The sequence below is a fragment of the Marmota marmota genome, unplaced genomic scaffold (assembly GCF_001458135.2).
Source record: "Marmota marmota marmota unplaced genomic scaffold, marMar, whole genome shotgun sequence".
Classification (NCBI taxonomy): domain Eukaryota; kingdom Metazoa; phylum Chordata; class Mammalia; order Rodentia; family Sciuridae; genus Marmota; species Marmota marmota.
In genome coordinates this window covers 51,956,415-51,973,180 of record NW_026000229.1, presented here as the reverse complement: position 1 = coordinate 51,973,180, position 16,766 = coordinate 51,956,415, and the positions used below count along the sequence as shown (strand labels likewise).

General features: G+C 41.2%; 1 long non-coding RNA gene across 1 annotated transcript in view; it reads right to left on the bottom strand.

Moving 5' to 3' along the window:
* The window catches only part of LOC125613393, a 15,356-nt gene extending 5,229 nt beyond the window's left edge, over positions 1-10,127 (bottom strand). Inside the window, exon 1 of the long non-coding RNA XR_007343970.1 lies at positions 10,116-10,127. This is a non-coding gene — a long non-coding RNA (uncharacterized LOC125613393). The remainder of the gene's footprint in view (positions 1-10,115) is intronic.
* Between the last annotated feature and the right edge of the window lie 6,639 nt (positions 10,128-16,766).

Genomic DNA, 16,766 nt, shown 5'->3' with positions numbered 1-16,766 from the left:
CCCCCCCCCCCCCCCCCGGCAACAATATGCTTCTCTCAATTATTTCTTTTCTTTTTCTTTTTTCAGGCGAGGACTGTTTCCTCATCCCTTTATTTCGTTACTGTCCTGGGGTTTAACTAAAGATGACTTTTTCAGAGATCATCCATGAAACAGCCTTGTAAGCAAACACATAATGTTTGTTGCTTGCACAGAGCCTTTAAAAACAGAAAACAGAATGCCAGCTCTTTGTGCCACTCCCTTTTTTACCATGGAAGCATACTGTCATCAAATTATAATTATCATCAACTACTTCCTGCCTTGAATGAACAAAGGAAGCCCATTTCTATGGATTACTGTAAAACCACACTGGTTTAGAATACTGCCAGAGGGCTTGGGAGAAAGCACACTAAGGGGTAGTTTAGGGAAGATCGACCATTAAAAATCTGAATTACATCTCATTTTTAAAGAAATACTATTTTGTTTAAATACAGAAAACTAAGTTAATAGTCAAGGTTTGTTTTTAGTCATATAACTTCCTAATATGTCTGCAATTCATTCATTTATGCATTTAATCACACATTCAGAGAATGAGTTTAGAGTAGCTTCTACACACCAAGCACTGTTCCAGATGCTTACAGTCTTGAACAAGAAAAGCTCCTGTAGCCGTTGGTTACATTCCCATAGGGAGGCCATAAGCAGATAATCTAGTATATAATTTCATGCAAGTTTAAGCACTTGGAAGAAAATAAAACAGGAAAGAAAACAGGCACTGATGGAGTAGATCGCTGAGGCGGGACACTCAGGGAGGGACACTCTGAGGAAAAGCCCTGAATGAAAAGAAGGTATATACCACGAGAAAGCCTATGGGATAGCTTTCCATATTCTATAAGACTATATTCAAAGGCCTTGAGGTGAGAATGTGCTTATAATATCCAAGGGTCAACAAGAAATCTAGTGTTATGTTTGGGTCTGAAATGTACCCCAGAAGCTTATGTGTTGAAGACTTGATCTTTGTGTTAGCTTTTAGGGGGGTGGTGAGGGGTAGAGGGTTTACCTCTGATTAAACTCAGAGGCTCTTGACCACTGAGCACATCCCCAGCCTTATTTTGTATTTTATTTAGAGGCAGGGTCTCACTGAGTTGCTTAGTGCCTTGCTTTTGGTAAGGCTGGCTTTGAACTTGTGATCCTCTTGCCTCAGCCTCCCAGGTTGCTGGGATTACAGGTATACACCACCATGCTGGGCGTTAGTCATCTTTTTTTGCTGTGACCAAAATACTTAGCGAGAACAGCTTAGGAGAGTAAAGATTCATTTCATCTCACAGTTTCAGAGATTTGAATCCATGGTCAGCTGGTTCTATTTCTTTGCGCCTGAGGTGAGGAGAACATCCAGTCAGAAGGGTGTGGTGGAGGGTCTCAGCTTGTGATACCCAGGAAACAGGTAGTGGGGTGGGACTGGGGAGAAGATAATCCTCCAGGGCACTCCCCCAGTGACCTGCTTCCTCCAACTAGGTCCCATCTCCCAGTAGTTCGTTCAGCTATCAACGAATCCATCAAATAGACTAATCCACTGATAAATCCTCATAATCCAATCATTGCCTGAAATGCCCACCTCCAACCTTGTTGTACTGGAGACCATGTCTTCAACATGAGACTTTGGGGGAAATTCCAGAGCCAAACAATGAAATCACCAGTGCATCCACCATGATGGACTGCCTCACCATAGGCCCAGAAACAATAGAGCCATTCAGTCATGGACTGAAACCTCTGATACTATGAATCAAAATGAATCTTTCCTGACACCTATGGGACTATCCTTGCTGTCATCTTTAGAACTGTCATTTTCAAAATGCACAGAGCTCAGTTTTTACTACTTCATCCATCCTAAGATATTTTCCTTTACTCTCAAAGTGTAGATTGGAGCCTCCTATTGCCCCTGCATCCTACCTTATATGTGCCCATGTCCAAACACTGATTGTCCTTGATTTTAAATGTCTACATTCCATATTCTAGAAACTCCTTTAGAGTAGAAAACGTGTCTGTCGGAGATAACACTGTTTCTCAATGGGCCAGCATCACTGTCGGAATGCATTTAACCCAAATGTTCATAAGAAAATAACTCATGGGTTAAAAAAAAAAATGAATCTTTCCTCCTTTAAGTTATTTTTCTCAGACATTTTGTCACAGTGATGAAAAACTGACTAGCACGCTATAAAAGGGAGAGCGAGCAAAGAAAAATGTACTAAGGTCCTACAGCTATAACTGTAGGCTTATATACTGAGGCTAGGTACTTTATTTTAAAAAGAGATTTATTTAGCTGGCCACAGTAAAGCACACCTGTAATCCCGGCAGCTCAGGAGGCTGAGGCAGGAGGATCAAAGCCAGCCCCAGCAACTTAATGAGGCCCTAAGCAACTCAGTGAGACCCTGTCTCTAAATAAAATACAAAATAGGGTTGGAGATGTAGCCAGTGGTCGAGTGCCCCTGAGTTCAATCCCCAGTACCAAAAAAAAAAAAAAAAAAAATTAATGGTCTGGGGCTGTAGCTCAGTGGCACTGGGTTCAATCCTCAGCACCACATAAAAATAAATAAAGCTATTGTGTCCAACTACAACTAAAAATTTTTTTAATTTAAATTAAGATTTATTTAGATAACAATTTTGGAGGCTAAAAGTCCAAGAGGAACCCCCATTGATTCAGTTTCTGTTAAGAGCTCCCATTGCTACATCATGATGTTATGGGGAGCTACTTCAGAAAACACTCAAAGTCCGAATTCAAATCAATGAGAGCTTTACTTACCTGGCCAGGGTCGGTCACCTACCCATAGAGAATGAAGCTCTGTGGGAGAACAGCAATTTCCTGGCCTATATCCTGGGAACCTGAAGATGAAAACCACATCTCAGTGGATTTCCTTAGCATCATGCAAACAGGCCAATCATAGAAGCTAAGACAGCAATTAGTACAGCAACTCACAATCACATCTTGGGTTTGAGTGGGTGTTAGACAACCGTATCTTGAGTTCAAGTGGGTAGTTAGCAGGGGCAAGAATCTTAATCAAAGTCTTGGGTCACCAAGACTACCATAGCCTGGGCTGAGTACATTTTTGTGGGGTACAAAGTACAGAAAACTATATATTATAAGAAAATAGCTTTCATTTAAGTTTCTCAGAAACAGCTCTTGTAACAGTTTTTTTATAGAAGGCAGCAAAATGGAGCCGTAGGCCTGTCTATGACAGTCTTGCTTTATAATTATCTTATTTCACTTATCAAAATCTTATATCTATAATCTATACTTTTTACTAATCCATAACCTATAACTTACACTCTTATTGGTTGTATTTATCAGTACACACCACAAAAATGACATGGTGGGTGGCATCATGGTAGAAATGTGCACAGAAGAGATCATATGGTAGGGGACACAGTATATCCAAACCAAAGTAGAAAGATGAACAGGGATGTCATCAGAAAGGAGATCAGGGCCCAGAATGGAGGACCTTAGAGGGCAATAGCACAACAATGGGTTGTAAGTGTAACAGGGTTTTAGAGATAGAAGGGGCTAGAAGTCTAGACTGGCATCTCCAAAGTGAACATGAACAAAGGCAAACAGACTCTCTGAAGCCACATGGCCATGGATGGCTACCCTGAGGCTGACCTGGGACCCCCTGAGCCAATCAGAAGGGGCCTCCTTCTCTGCTGTTGGCAGTAACCTCAGAGAGGGCATTCAGAAGCAATGGGTGTTGGAGATACAGAGAACACTTAACATCAGTAGAGAACTTTGAACAGCATGTCTGCTCCTCATTCCCAGTCCCTATCAAACCCCGCAGTTTTCTGTCCTTCCTTCCAGGACTGTATCTCTATAGTACATTCCACATTCTACTCAGGCCACCTTTAGCTGATTTCTCTTTCTTAAAACCAGACAATGCCTTAAGCAGTAACCACCTGCTTGAACTGGGGTGGAACACCAGAGGCTGTGATATACTGTAACTGGCTGGAATAGTCAGCTCCAGATTTGAAGAATTGTGAGGATCTCTTCCCAATTCATGTTCAGTGATGCCATGTCAGCTGTAGTGGTAGTATTTACACCACAAAAAATAGCAAATGTTGGGCTGGGGATGTGGCTCAAGCGGTAACGCGCTCGCCTGGCATGTGCAGTGCGCTTGGTTCGATCCTTAGCACCACATAAAAATTTAAAAAAAAAAAGAAAAAATGAAGATGTTGTGTCCACCGAAAACCAAAAAATAAATATTAAAAAAATTCTCTCTCTCTCTCTCTCTCTCTCTCTCTCTTAAGTTAGCAAATGTTATGGATTAGGGTTTTTTCCAGAAAGTTGGATGTGACATCATCATGGTTTAGAATACGTTGTCCCCCAAAAGTTCATGTATAAGATAATACCAGAAAGTTCAGAGGTGAAATTTTTAGATTATGAGAATTGCAACCTAATCAGTGGATTAATTCTACTTATATGAATTATAAGTATACAAATTATTAATTCTGCTTACATTTATTAACTGTGTGGTGACTGTAGGCAGATAGGGTATGACTGGAGAAAATAGGACACTAGGGGCATGACTTTAGGGTTTATATTTTGTCCCTAGTGAGCAAAGTTCCCTTCTGCTTCCTGGATGTGATGTCCTGAGATGCTTTCCTCCACCACACCCTTCTGCCATGATGTTCTGCTTCCCCCTTTGCCCAAAGCAATGAAGTTTGCCAACCATGGACTGAACCTTGGAAAATGAGCCAAAATAATTTTTTCCTCCTCTAAGTTATTCGTGTCAGGTCTTTTGATCACAGCTACACAAAGCTAAAGCAAACATTTACTGGTACCCTCAGCTAGAGGCAAGGACCACCAGGCCAGAGAGTCAGAGGTTATATCCTCTGCACTTCCCATCCCAGGTAAATTAAGCTCTCTGGCCAGTGTCTTCATTGTAAAATGGGGATAAGGACAGAGCTTGTCATGGTGTGTCATGACAATGAAATAAGATAACACATATGAAATGCTTAGAAAAGTGCCTTAACGGATAATAACATATCAGATGACTTAATACACATTATGTACTAGTTAATACTGCTTAAAATAATATATAGTATTATTCCTATTGAAATCAGGAATAAAACTGAGAATTTGTATGTGTATGTGTGTGTGATGATTAATTTGAATTGTCGACTTGATTGGATTAAGAGGTATTGAAGATTAAGAGGCCTCTGGGTGTGTCAATGAGGGTGCGTCTAGGAATGATTGGTATGTGGAATAGCAAATTGAAGTGGAGACCCGCCCTCAGCGTGGGCAGCACCATCCAATAGGTTGGAAGCTTGGATGGAAGAAAAGTTGAAAGAACAAGGAAACTGCAGCAGATGCAAGCTTGATTCTTCCTGAACAGTTTCTTGATTGGTGTTGTGATCACCTGAAGATATCAGACACTCGCTCCTTCACTCTTCCAAAGTGGACTCTGCCAGTGATTCTCCAGGGAGTTTCCAGAAGCCTTAAGTCTCCATTGATCCCTCCTGTTCTGAGGCTTCAGCATCTGGGACTGTGCAGATACTGGTTCCTCCAGCTCTCCAGCCTTCAGTCATTGTGGACTATCTCACTTCTGGTTTTGTAAGCCAATCTAATAAATACCCTTTTTATAATCATACTTCCTGTTGGTTCTGTTCCTCTAGAGAACCCTAATACAGTGTGTGTCTGTGTGTGTGTGTGTGGGGGGGGGGTGTATGTGTTTCTAGAAGTCTAGTCAGTACAAGAAGATATAAAATGATAGCCAGAAATACATAGTAAAGGAAGCATGAAAAAAAATTATCAAGATTCACAGATAAAGCTGGGCATGGTGGCACACGCCTGCAACCTGAGCAACTCAGGAGGTTGAGGCAGGAGGATTTCAAGTTCAAGGTTAGCCTCAACAACTTAGTGAGACCCAGTCTCAAAAAAAGGGTGGGGGCGGCTAAGGGTGTAGCTCAATGGTAAAGTGCCCCTGGGTTCAATTTCCAGTACCAAAAAGAAAAAGAAAAGATTTATAGATGAAGTTATTATATATTTAAGCTACCCAAAAGACTCAATTGAACAACTTTTAGACCTAATAATGAAATTAAATAGGTGTTGTGGGAAGCCGTTCTTGCAGGTGATTTGAGCTACCTCCCTGGCTGGGAGTGAGGCGCTTAGACAAGCTGTGTCAGAGCCTTCCCCACCCTTCCCCAGGTGTGAGGGCTTGTCCGGGTGGGGGTGTGACTGACTGCTGACCTGAAAACCAATCACTGACCCTGACATTGGAATGCTGCCTGCCCCCCTGGACCTTCATTGGATTGAATTTTCCCCTGAATTTTTTGTTCCCCAATAAAAGCTCACTCCCTGGCGCGCTTCTCTCTCTCTTGCTGGTCTCTTGTGTAAACCTCGCTACCGCATCAGGTGGCTAGAGGCAAGAGCTGGGAGAAGCCGTCTCTGAGCTGGGCAAGAAAAAGGTAATTTGAGAGTTATGTGTCTTTAATTTGAACTCGCTAGTTAGTTTCTATGTTTCAAACCTCTAATATGAAGCTAGCGTGCTGGTCGCGTGGCTGAAGGTGTTTTTATTAAAATATATATTTTTAAATCAGTAATTTTTGCAAGCCATTTCTCAGAATTTATCCAACAGAGCTAAAAACACTCATGTGGGCATGGGGCTGTAGCTCAGTGTAGAGCACGAGCCTGGCACGCATGAGGCACCAGATTCATTCCTCAGAACCACAAAAAAAAAAACAAAGGTATGTGTCCATCTACAACTAAAATATATATATATATATATATATATATATATATATATATATATACACACACACACACACACACACACACATATGTATACAGATATACGTGTATATATATGTGTGTATGTATGCATATAATGAATACATATATATTATATATGCATAAAATGGTTTGATGTTTAAAAAAAGACTCATATGCAAAGACAAGTGCTCAATGATAAGTATAGGGGTTACTAAGTATAAGGAAGATGTCTCAGGTATACTATCTTAGAATATTCTTTGCAATCCTAGCTTTGAAACTCCCATATCCATTACTAGTCAAAACTGTCCCCTACTTATTTCAGGTACTTTAGTCACCCCAGGAATAAAACACAATCTGTTCAGATTCTTTCCCTCTTGTTTTTCTCTCCCTAGTCAGGATCCAGGTTTGGGGGAAGATGTACAGGTCTTGCTATGACCCCTTGCTGGTGGGATGTGGAGAATATCTCATTTTAGTGATGTCCTTCATCCCCATCTTGAGGCCTTGAATGCTGGCTGCCATCTCCTGAGCATCCACCTCAATCTTCCTAGCTAGTGTTATTTCCTACCATACTCTTGGCATTGGCCTAGGATAGTGACTGCTAAGGAGGAAGCTCGGTGGTTTTCTCCTCCTGACTTAGGCACCACCTCAGTCTGCAAGGTGCTGCTCATCTCCAAGAATCAATAATATTCTTTCTGGAGCCTCTGGGGTAGGCTGTCCGTCCTGCATACTGTACTGAGTCTCCATGCCTCTCAGTTCTCAGTTCTCTCCCATCCTCTCTTCAGAGATTTTGGAAATTTTTCAAATATTCTTCATAACCTGCAGAAGTCAAACAGATCTGAGTACAGCTATTTCAGGGCTTCTCTACCAAAATAGGTCTTGTTGCCATAATTGCTGGGCTGCAACCCCCAGAGGTCACTGCAAAACAGGTTGCAAGCTCTCTCCTGGAGTGGCCAACCATGAAGTTCATGGAGCTTAAGCTTCACAACTTCTCATTTGCACAGTCTTTTGTCATGGGAAGTGCTCTTGCAATTCATTTCCTTGAGTTTCTGTTACAGCACCCCAGGAGCAGACAAGGACTGAATGCTGCAGTTGGTTAGGAGATGATCCCAGGAATCACCAGAAGGGGAATGGAGAAGGCATTTAGGGAAGGCAGCCGATTGAGGACACAATCAAGAAAATTGCTACTCTGGGTGGCTGCAGAAACTATTCCTGTAAAGTCAGTCTCACAAGTAGGTTTTACGCACCTGGCCTGAGCATCATGTTGCATCTGACAATCTCAGAAAGACAAGTTGTGGAGGGACACAAGACCCACATTGGTGGTGCCCAGGATTCCCCACCTCCTCCAGGCTGAACAGCCAGACTTGCTCTCACTGGAAAACAGACTTGTATTCGTGCATTTACCACTGAAAACTACAGACAGAAATTAACATAGAAGGCAATATAGACCAATTTTCTCCTTTCTTTTTAGATAGAAGATAAATGAACAAGATCTTAAAAGAATTTTCAATGTGCATGAACAATGAATAAGTCAGTATGAATTAATTATGAATCTCTATCCTATGTCCAAGTCCTTAATGGTCAAGATTCATTTTCTCCCCTTTTTTTAAAGGGTAGCAGTTATCTTTTGAGCCTATGAACTTTTAAAAGGTGTCACAATTTTATGGTCCTCACTTTTTCGTCTACTAGGAATGTGGTTGTAATCATGTTTCTAATTATTTGGGACATATTACAAGACAATGAGATAGTTTAAAATTACCTTTCATGTTTGAAAAGCCTAAAACTGTTTGAGCATCCAGTGATATTTAAAATAAATGGCACATGATTTTTTTTTTCAATTTTTGACTTTAAGTTCTTAATTAAAATAATTGGGGCTGGGGTTGTGGCTCAGCAACAGAGCGCTTGCCTAGCATGTGTGAGATCCTGGGATCGATCCTCAGCACCACATAAAAATAAATAAATAGAATAAAGATATTTTTTTAAATTACTATAAAAAGAAAGTTGCTACTCTGTGAAACAGGAGCTTAATCCTGTTAGGGAATTCTGTGTCTTGTGTTACTCAGCTGAGGGCAAGTGAGCTGGGGTTACACACCACCTCCAGTCAGCTATTGATTGATGATGCTAAAGCACAGGGAAGACAAATGAATTATCTGACATTTCTCAAATGCCATTAAGTTCCCACATCTACCTGCCACGAAAAGTTCTCAGACTCAGATACAGGTGCTAGCAAAGCCAGGCCAAATTAAGGCCAGAGAGGTTTGGATGGAGGACCTAGAGCTTATTTCTACTTAGTTATGTGTTTTTGTAAAATGTGAAGAAGTACCTTTAAGGCAAAATTAAGGAGACAATAAAAAAGATAAGAGGTCACCAGGGACTGGGAAGGAGAAAGGGATGAATAGACATAGCACAGAAGATTTTTCCGTTAGTGAAACTTCTTCATGAAGTAATAAATATCATTATACATTTGTGGAAAACCCATAGAAAGTATGACACCAATGGCAAATCCTAAAAAACTAAAGGCTTTGGGTGATGATGTAGGTTCATCTGTTGTCATTAATGTGTTGCTCTGGTGAGGACGTTGATAATGGAGGAGGTTGTTCATATGTATGGGCGGAGGCTCTTTAGGAAATCTCTATACCTATCATTCAGCTTTGCTGTGATCTAACACTACTCTTTTTTTAAAAATATGTGTTTTAGATGTTGATAGACCTTTATTTTATTCTTTTATTTATGTGCAGTGCTGAGAATCAACCCAGAGCCTCACTCATGCCAGGCAAGTGCTCTACCACTGAGCCACAACTCCAGCCCATAACACTGCACTTTTTAAAAGTCTAATTCTTAAAAAGTAACTTTCCTTTGTAAAGGGTGTCATATTTCCCCTGGTTTCCTTTCTATTATACTCCCTCCTTGCCAAGTAGGGTGGGGAAAGCACCAGCATTCTGAGAATTGGGCTAACAGGAGGTTAGGTTGGGGCTACATTAGTTTGGTTTAGTTGGATATGTTTATATGACAAACTGTCACTTCTGTATAAGGGTGAATTACTGCTAACCTGATGACAAAAGAATGGTTTTCAGGAAAATGTTGGATTCTTATTGACTCACTCAGAGATACCAAACGCAAGGCAGATAAATCAAAGAAATGTTCCATGTACTGTATAACCACCACTAAGAGAAAAAAAAAAGTAATACTAATAACTAATAAGCCAATAGGAGGAAATAAAATCAAATCACTAAACCCCCCCCCAAAAAAATAAAGCAGAAACAGAGGAAAAGAGTGGTAAAAATGACAGATGCAAAAAAATAAACTGTAAGGTGGCAGATGTAAACCCAATTACACCAATAATCACATTCAATGTGAGTAGTCAACAACACAATTTAAATGTAGAGACTGTCAGATTGGAGATAGAATTCAGCTGCTTCTCTCTGATCCTATCTACAAGAAACACAGTAAGTAAAAAGATGCAAATAGGTTGGAAATAAAAGGACAGAACCAGATACACAATGTCAACACTAAAAGAAAGCTGGAGTGACCGTATTAGTATTAGACAAAGTAGATAGGCATGATCACCTTAGCAGGCAAAGGTATGTGTCCTTCCAATTGAGCAGGAACAGAAATAAAAGATCATATTTCATGTCCCCCCAAGTATGAAAATTAATCCTCCAAAGAGGATCTGGTGGCCACAATGGTGCACTTTTCCACTTTGGGAAGGCAGGTCCATGTGACTGGGAGCCTGCTGGAATTACATGGAGTTGTGCCGCAGCCCAGCTGGCTGGGCAAACTAAGGGGGGTGGGGGCGGAGTGACGAGGAACTTGTGTAGATTGATACAGCAGGAGTGGGAGCTGTTTATTGTAGGACAGGAGGGGTATATATACATTCCACACAGCTTATCTTAATTAACATAAACTAGATACAGCAGTCAACCAATAAGGAATCTCCACACTTAATGGCTCGCTGGTGTTTCTTCACTCCCTCTGGTAAAATGCCAGGCACCATCTTGACTTGTTTATAGACCCTAACAGAGTTGGGGATGGTCAGTTTTCCAAACAAAGGATTCAAGGATACAATAGAAGCAACAGATGTTCATAACCAAATGAGAGCTAAGACTGGCTGTCTTTCCAACACATCACACATCCATAAAACATAGCAGTGTCAGGGTTCTATCCAATCATGACAAAGACAGAGGAAACCAAGAGGAGAAGGTTTAAAGGGCTAATTAGTCTAGAAACTGTTTATTCAACTATTCAAGAGTTCTTTATATACCCTAGAGATTAGTGCTCTAATGTGCAAGTGGTAAAAATTTGCTCCCAAGATGTAAGCTCAATGAGTTTACATTACAAATCATTTTTCTCTAGAGTTGCTCATAAACCCTAAGTTTGTGGACTCCAGAAATAAATAAAAAGATGTTAACATCAAATTCAGGTTTATAATGAAGAAAAAGAAGGTGATTTTTATAATATTATATTCTTTGCATCCCAGTAGACATATTCAAATGTTATTGACATCCTTCAACATTTCTAAGCTGGGGATGTAGATCAGTGATAGAGCACTCATCGAGCATGCATGAGAAGACCCTGGGTTTTTGATCCCTGGTACCACACACACACACACAAAAGTCTTTCCCCAAAATGTAATCCAAACTTATTCCACATGCCAAGCCTCTCTCCATCTGTTTCCAGTTGATAACGTATTGGGAGTCTTACTGAAGGAAAGTTAGATCAAGGCCGAACACTGAAATCACAGATTGCTAGAATTGAAGGGGAATTTAGGAACCTTGCATTCCTCTCTCCCTCCCTCAGGGCTAAGATAGCCATAGCATTCACAGGTGACCTTCAAGAGATTGACCCACTGATTTTGATGCATATTGATTTAGCTAATTGGTAACTATTCATAACTATTGGAAAAGGGCATTCAGTGTGTTTAACAACACACACACACACACACACACACACACACACACACCAACCACCACTCATCCTCTTTTCCCAAAAACAGCAACAAGAATCCTGGTGTTTCCCTTTGTGGGAAGTACCAATGTACCGGTGCAGGGCTTCTTCCTCTCGAGGATTTGCCACCTATTGGCTTTTGCTGAAATGCCTTATTCTGCACAAAATAGGGTTTATAACTCAATACTTGTGATATACTTTGAGCAACTATTTTCCAATAAGATGAAAAGGCTGGGTTTTTTTTCCCCCTTAAAAAGAAATGTCAAGGGCTGGAGATGTGGCTGAGTGGTACAGCACCTGCCCAGCATGCTCCAGGCCCTGGCTGCCATCCTCAGCACCACCAAGGGGGGTAAAAAATCAATAGAGAAGAGAACCAAAAACTCAGACACCACATGAATACTAAACAATGTTCTGAGGGCCCTCTGCTGGCCATTCTTATTACATGTATGCCTTCGTTTTTTGTTTGTTTTTGTTTTTGTTTTTAAGGTGAAATTAATCACAAAAAAGTTGGGAACAGAGATTTTTTTCTCACATTTCTGCTACTGGTCCTCTCAGCTCACTCCCACATTTCTTTCCTGCATGCTTCCTTCCGGAGGATTCCAGACATTCCTTAATACCCATTCTTGGAAAGCTGGTAAGCAGATCTGGCTCTGACCTGCCTCATTCTGAGCTGCTTTCTGTCTTCCATGATGACTAGCAAAGTTCCTATTTCCTAGTTTATGACTGCTTATCTGACTTAATGGTTCAGAGGTGGTCCTAAATATAGGCTATAAAAGGTATACCAACTCTTTAAAATAAGATCGAATTATCAGTAATTAGAGGTAGTCACAGAAAGCCTGAACCAGCAATTACACAGCCATCTAAGGAGTAGGCTGTAAATGTGTCAAGACAAGACACACATTCGAGACATGAATTCTGAAGGCAAGAGCTGTCTCCACAAAGTATTCTCCTTTCCTCACTTCCATTTTTAATCTTTTTATCATTTCTATTTCTTCTGCATAATCTGTTGGGCTACTCTGCAGGCTGGAATCTTCCCTGTAAACATTTGAAATGTAAACAATCTGCCCATATATCAAAAATTATATAATAGCAGAATGGCTGAGATGGATGAGGAGTTAGACTAGACTTCCAAAATCCCTTTTGGTCATTTGATTTTCTGAGGATAAATCAATCTATGTGAAGTTGATCTGAAATATCAGCTAGATGCAAATGAACTGGAAGGGTTTCCTGACCAATGAAAACTGGTTAATAAGGATTGTCTTACCTCTTACAGGAGTTGTCAAGCATTGAGGGATATAATTATGATAATACAAGTGATCATTAGCAAAAGAACCTGAAGATTCAAAGGCCAAGAATGGATATTGCAGCAGGTACAGACAAGAAAAAATATCACCAAGGCCAGAAACTTTGAATCGAAGGTAACTCTTTCTTACTCTAACTAAAAAACAACAGAAGTTCTTGATACAGCAAATCAACATAAAACCATGAGCTGACTGTCCCAAAGGGCACCTGGGCACATGAGAAAGTAAACAGGGCCCAGTGACCAGAGATCAAGGCGGCAGGAGGGATGGGTGGCTTCTTCCACCTCCTGCTAAGGTGGACTGATCCTCACTCACTGTTAACCATCAGTCCAGAGGGCCAGAGTGCAGAGATATGATTTGGGGCATCCTGACCATCCTGGTCCTGGATAAGTGTGAATGCAGACTGGTAGGACAGCCCATCCCATCCTTGCCCTTCCCTCCCTGACCCAGGGCATCAAGATGGTACCACCTGCCGGGCACAGTGGCCCACGCCTATAATCCCAGTGGCTCAGGAGGCAGAGGCAGGAGGATGGCGAATTCAAATCCAGACTCAGAAATTTAGCGAGGCACTAAGCAACTCAGTGAGACCCTGTCTCTAAATAAAATACAAAATAGGGCTGGGGATGTGGCTCAGTGGTCTAGTACCCCTGAGTTCAATCCCCTGTACCCCCCTGCTGAGAGCCATTGCCAAGTAGGAATGACGCATGGCAATTTCTTTGTCAGCCTACCCAATGTTGCTTAGAGGGAGGACTCTCCATTGTGGAAATGGGCCTGCCTTGGACCCAGGTCAATTGCAGTGACATTGCATGAATGTTTGAGAAAGGTGACCCTGCTCAAGGACCAGGGTGGATCCGGGTTTAGGGAGGATCCTGCTGGATTAGGGTGGGTCCAGGTTTAGGGTGTATCCTGCTGGGAATAGGGAGTATCCTGCTGCCTCAGGCGCCCGCCCGCTCCTGGAGTTCCCGTTGAGTTCTCTCAGGATTCAGAGAGTATTTTTTTTTTTTTTTTAATATTTATTTATTTTTTTAGTTATCGGCAGACACAACATCTTTGTTGGTATGTGGTGCTGAGGATCGAACCCGGGCCGCACGCATGCCAGACGAGCGTGCTACCACTTGAGCCACATCCCCAGCCCCCTAGGATTCAGAGAGTATTTTGGGATGCAGAGCCGAGTGGAGGTGGATTTTTTCCAGAACGTGCGTGTAGAGTGCCGGTGACAGTTCGAGAATAAAGAGTTGCTGTTTGAATCTACAAGGCTGTGAGTGTCTCGTGATTTTGTGCCCAGCCAGACTGCGGCACCCCCCCCCAAAAAAAAAAAATTAGATGGTGCCACCTAAGAACATCCTCCCCTCCCAGTTAACCTGGTCAGTGAACCAGAGGAAGATCCAGCAGGAGTGTGTAAACGTAACATAACAAGTCTTGGCCATACCTGTTTGTGGTTTGGCCTTGTATATAAACAAATAAAAATAGGAAATAAACTTGAAAATTATTTGTCATCATAAAAATGAATCAATGAAAAAAGAAATATTTCTAGTCAGGCAAAATAAATAACATAAATTAATAAATAAAATGTAAGTAGAGACCACTGTTTCTGGTTAGAGATTTAAGGTTAATGTATATTTGTCCTGTGGAACACAATCCTCAAAATCCTGAGATAGTTGCATTTTTGTCATTGTTAAAACTTTCCCCTATTTTTTTGCATGTGAACGCTCAGAGCTATTATATATAATATGAATACAGAAAAATTAGAAAGAGGAATCATAGGTAGTTGTCTTTTTCCTTAACCACTCAAGATCACTTTTTTTTTTTAAAGAGAGAGTGGGAGAGAGAGAGAGAGAGAGAGAGAGAGAGAGAATTTTTTTAATATTTATTTTTTTAGTTCTCGGCGGACACAACATCTTTGTTTTGTATGTGGTGCTGAGGATCGAACCCGGGCAGCACGCATGCCAGGCGAGCGCACTACCGCTTGAGCCACATCACCAGCCCCTCAAGATCACTTTTGAATTCTCCTTCATGGGGAGTCCCTGAAGAAGAGAAGGGAAACACAGCAGTCTGGCAGATAAGGAAGGAGGGGAACTACAAAGAGTATCAAGAGACTTGCTGTCCAATATAGTTCCATGGGGATAAGGGTTCTGCCTGGTGTTCTCAATACTATCTGCCCAGCATGAGCCTAATACAGGGGTTTCACAAACATCTGTTGAATAAATTAATATGTGGCATGAAAATACCACTTCAAGTTTTGATGAAGTTCAATCCATTATTTAGAGGATTTGGACTTGTAGAAATAAGTTTCCATAATTAAAAACTAATAAAAAATTTTAAAATGCAAGAGTTTGGGTTTCCAATTCATCCTAAGTAGGGAACTTAGATTCTTCATTTTGTCCTAACAATGAGTAAAATTTTAAACAAACTGAAAAATTAACAACTCTTCTTAGATTCGTCAAAGAAGTGAGGTCATAGGAACCACTGTCCTAAAACTTGGAAGGACAGGTAAACACAGAAAATTCCAATTTACCAGAGTAGAAACCACTGTAGGAGCTGGTGCCAGGGTAGGAAAACTTAAACAATAGTTGACAAATTGCTGGAAGCTCAGTGTCGACAATCTGAGAATTAAAATCTCTAGGAGAACCCAGTCCTAAGAAAACACCCACATTTTTGCATGGTGTTTTACCTCTAAAAGCTCTGTCAATCTTCACAATGAATATCAAAGGAAAACCCTCTCATGCTTCTGGAAGGGGCAGGGAAAAGTATTACAGAATTCCATTCTCCTTAAGAAGGCCCTGCCTTCAGAAGAAACTATTTTATCAGAACCTAATCTGCTGAGGTTTTATCAGAACATAAGCAACCTGGGGGAAGGAAAATACCCAATTCTAGCCCCCTCTAAATATTCTATCTGTTATAGTTTAGATGTGAGGTATCCCCCAAAAGCTCATGTGTGAGACAATGCAAAGAATGTTAGAGGTGAAATAATTGGGTTATGAGAACCTTAATCTAATCAGTACATTACTCCAATTGAATGGGTTAACTAGGTGGTAATTATAGGCAGGTATGGTGTGGCTGGAGGAGGTGGGTCATTGGGGGTGTACCTTTGGGATTGATATATTTTGCCTGGGGAGTAAAAGCACTCTCTGCTTCCTGGTGCTATGTCCTGAGCTGCTTTTCTCCCTCTTCAAACCTTTCTGCCTTGATGTGCTGTCTCATCTTGGGCCCAGTGCAATGAAGTCAGCCATCAATGGACTGAGACCTCTGAAACTGTGAGGTCCATATAAACTTTCCCCACTCTGAATTTGTTCTTGTCAGGTCTTTTGGTCATAGCTGTGAAAAGCTGACTAAAACAATGTCCCACCTACAGGGTAAGGGGAACTGCAAAGTGCTAGTGAAGTTCACAGTCTGGGAACACAGACTCACCAAAAGACTAAAAACCAATCATAGAACTATAGAATGTGCCCCCCATACCTTACCATTGTTGTAAGCAAACATATGCATACTAACCTAACTACCCACATAATTAAATACAAGTAAAGTTAATGACAGCAATGATACAAAGGACAGGTGGGAGGAATTAGGATTATTTTGTGAAGCAGTATAGTATTGTTTGGCAGTAGATGTGGATTAGTTATAATTGTGTCTAGTGTTAAGCTCGAGTTCAGGACCCCCAAAAGACCACCAGAGACCAAGATCAATGTAAGCAGCAAAGAGGTGTTTATTGAGAGCTAGCTCGGTCCTCCAAGCACACAGCAACTGGTGATGCTGAGAGGCCTCGAGCCCAGGGTTTGCAGCAGTTTTATACACTC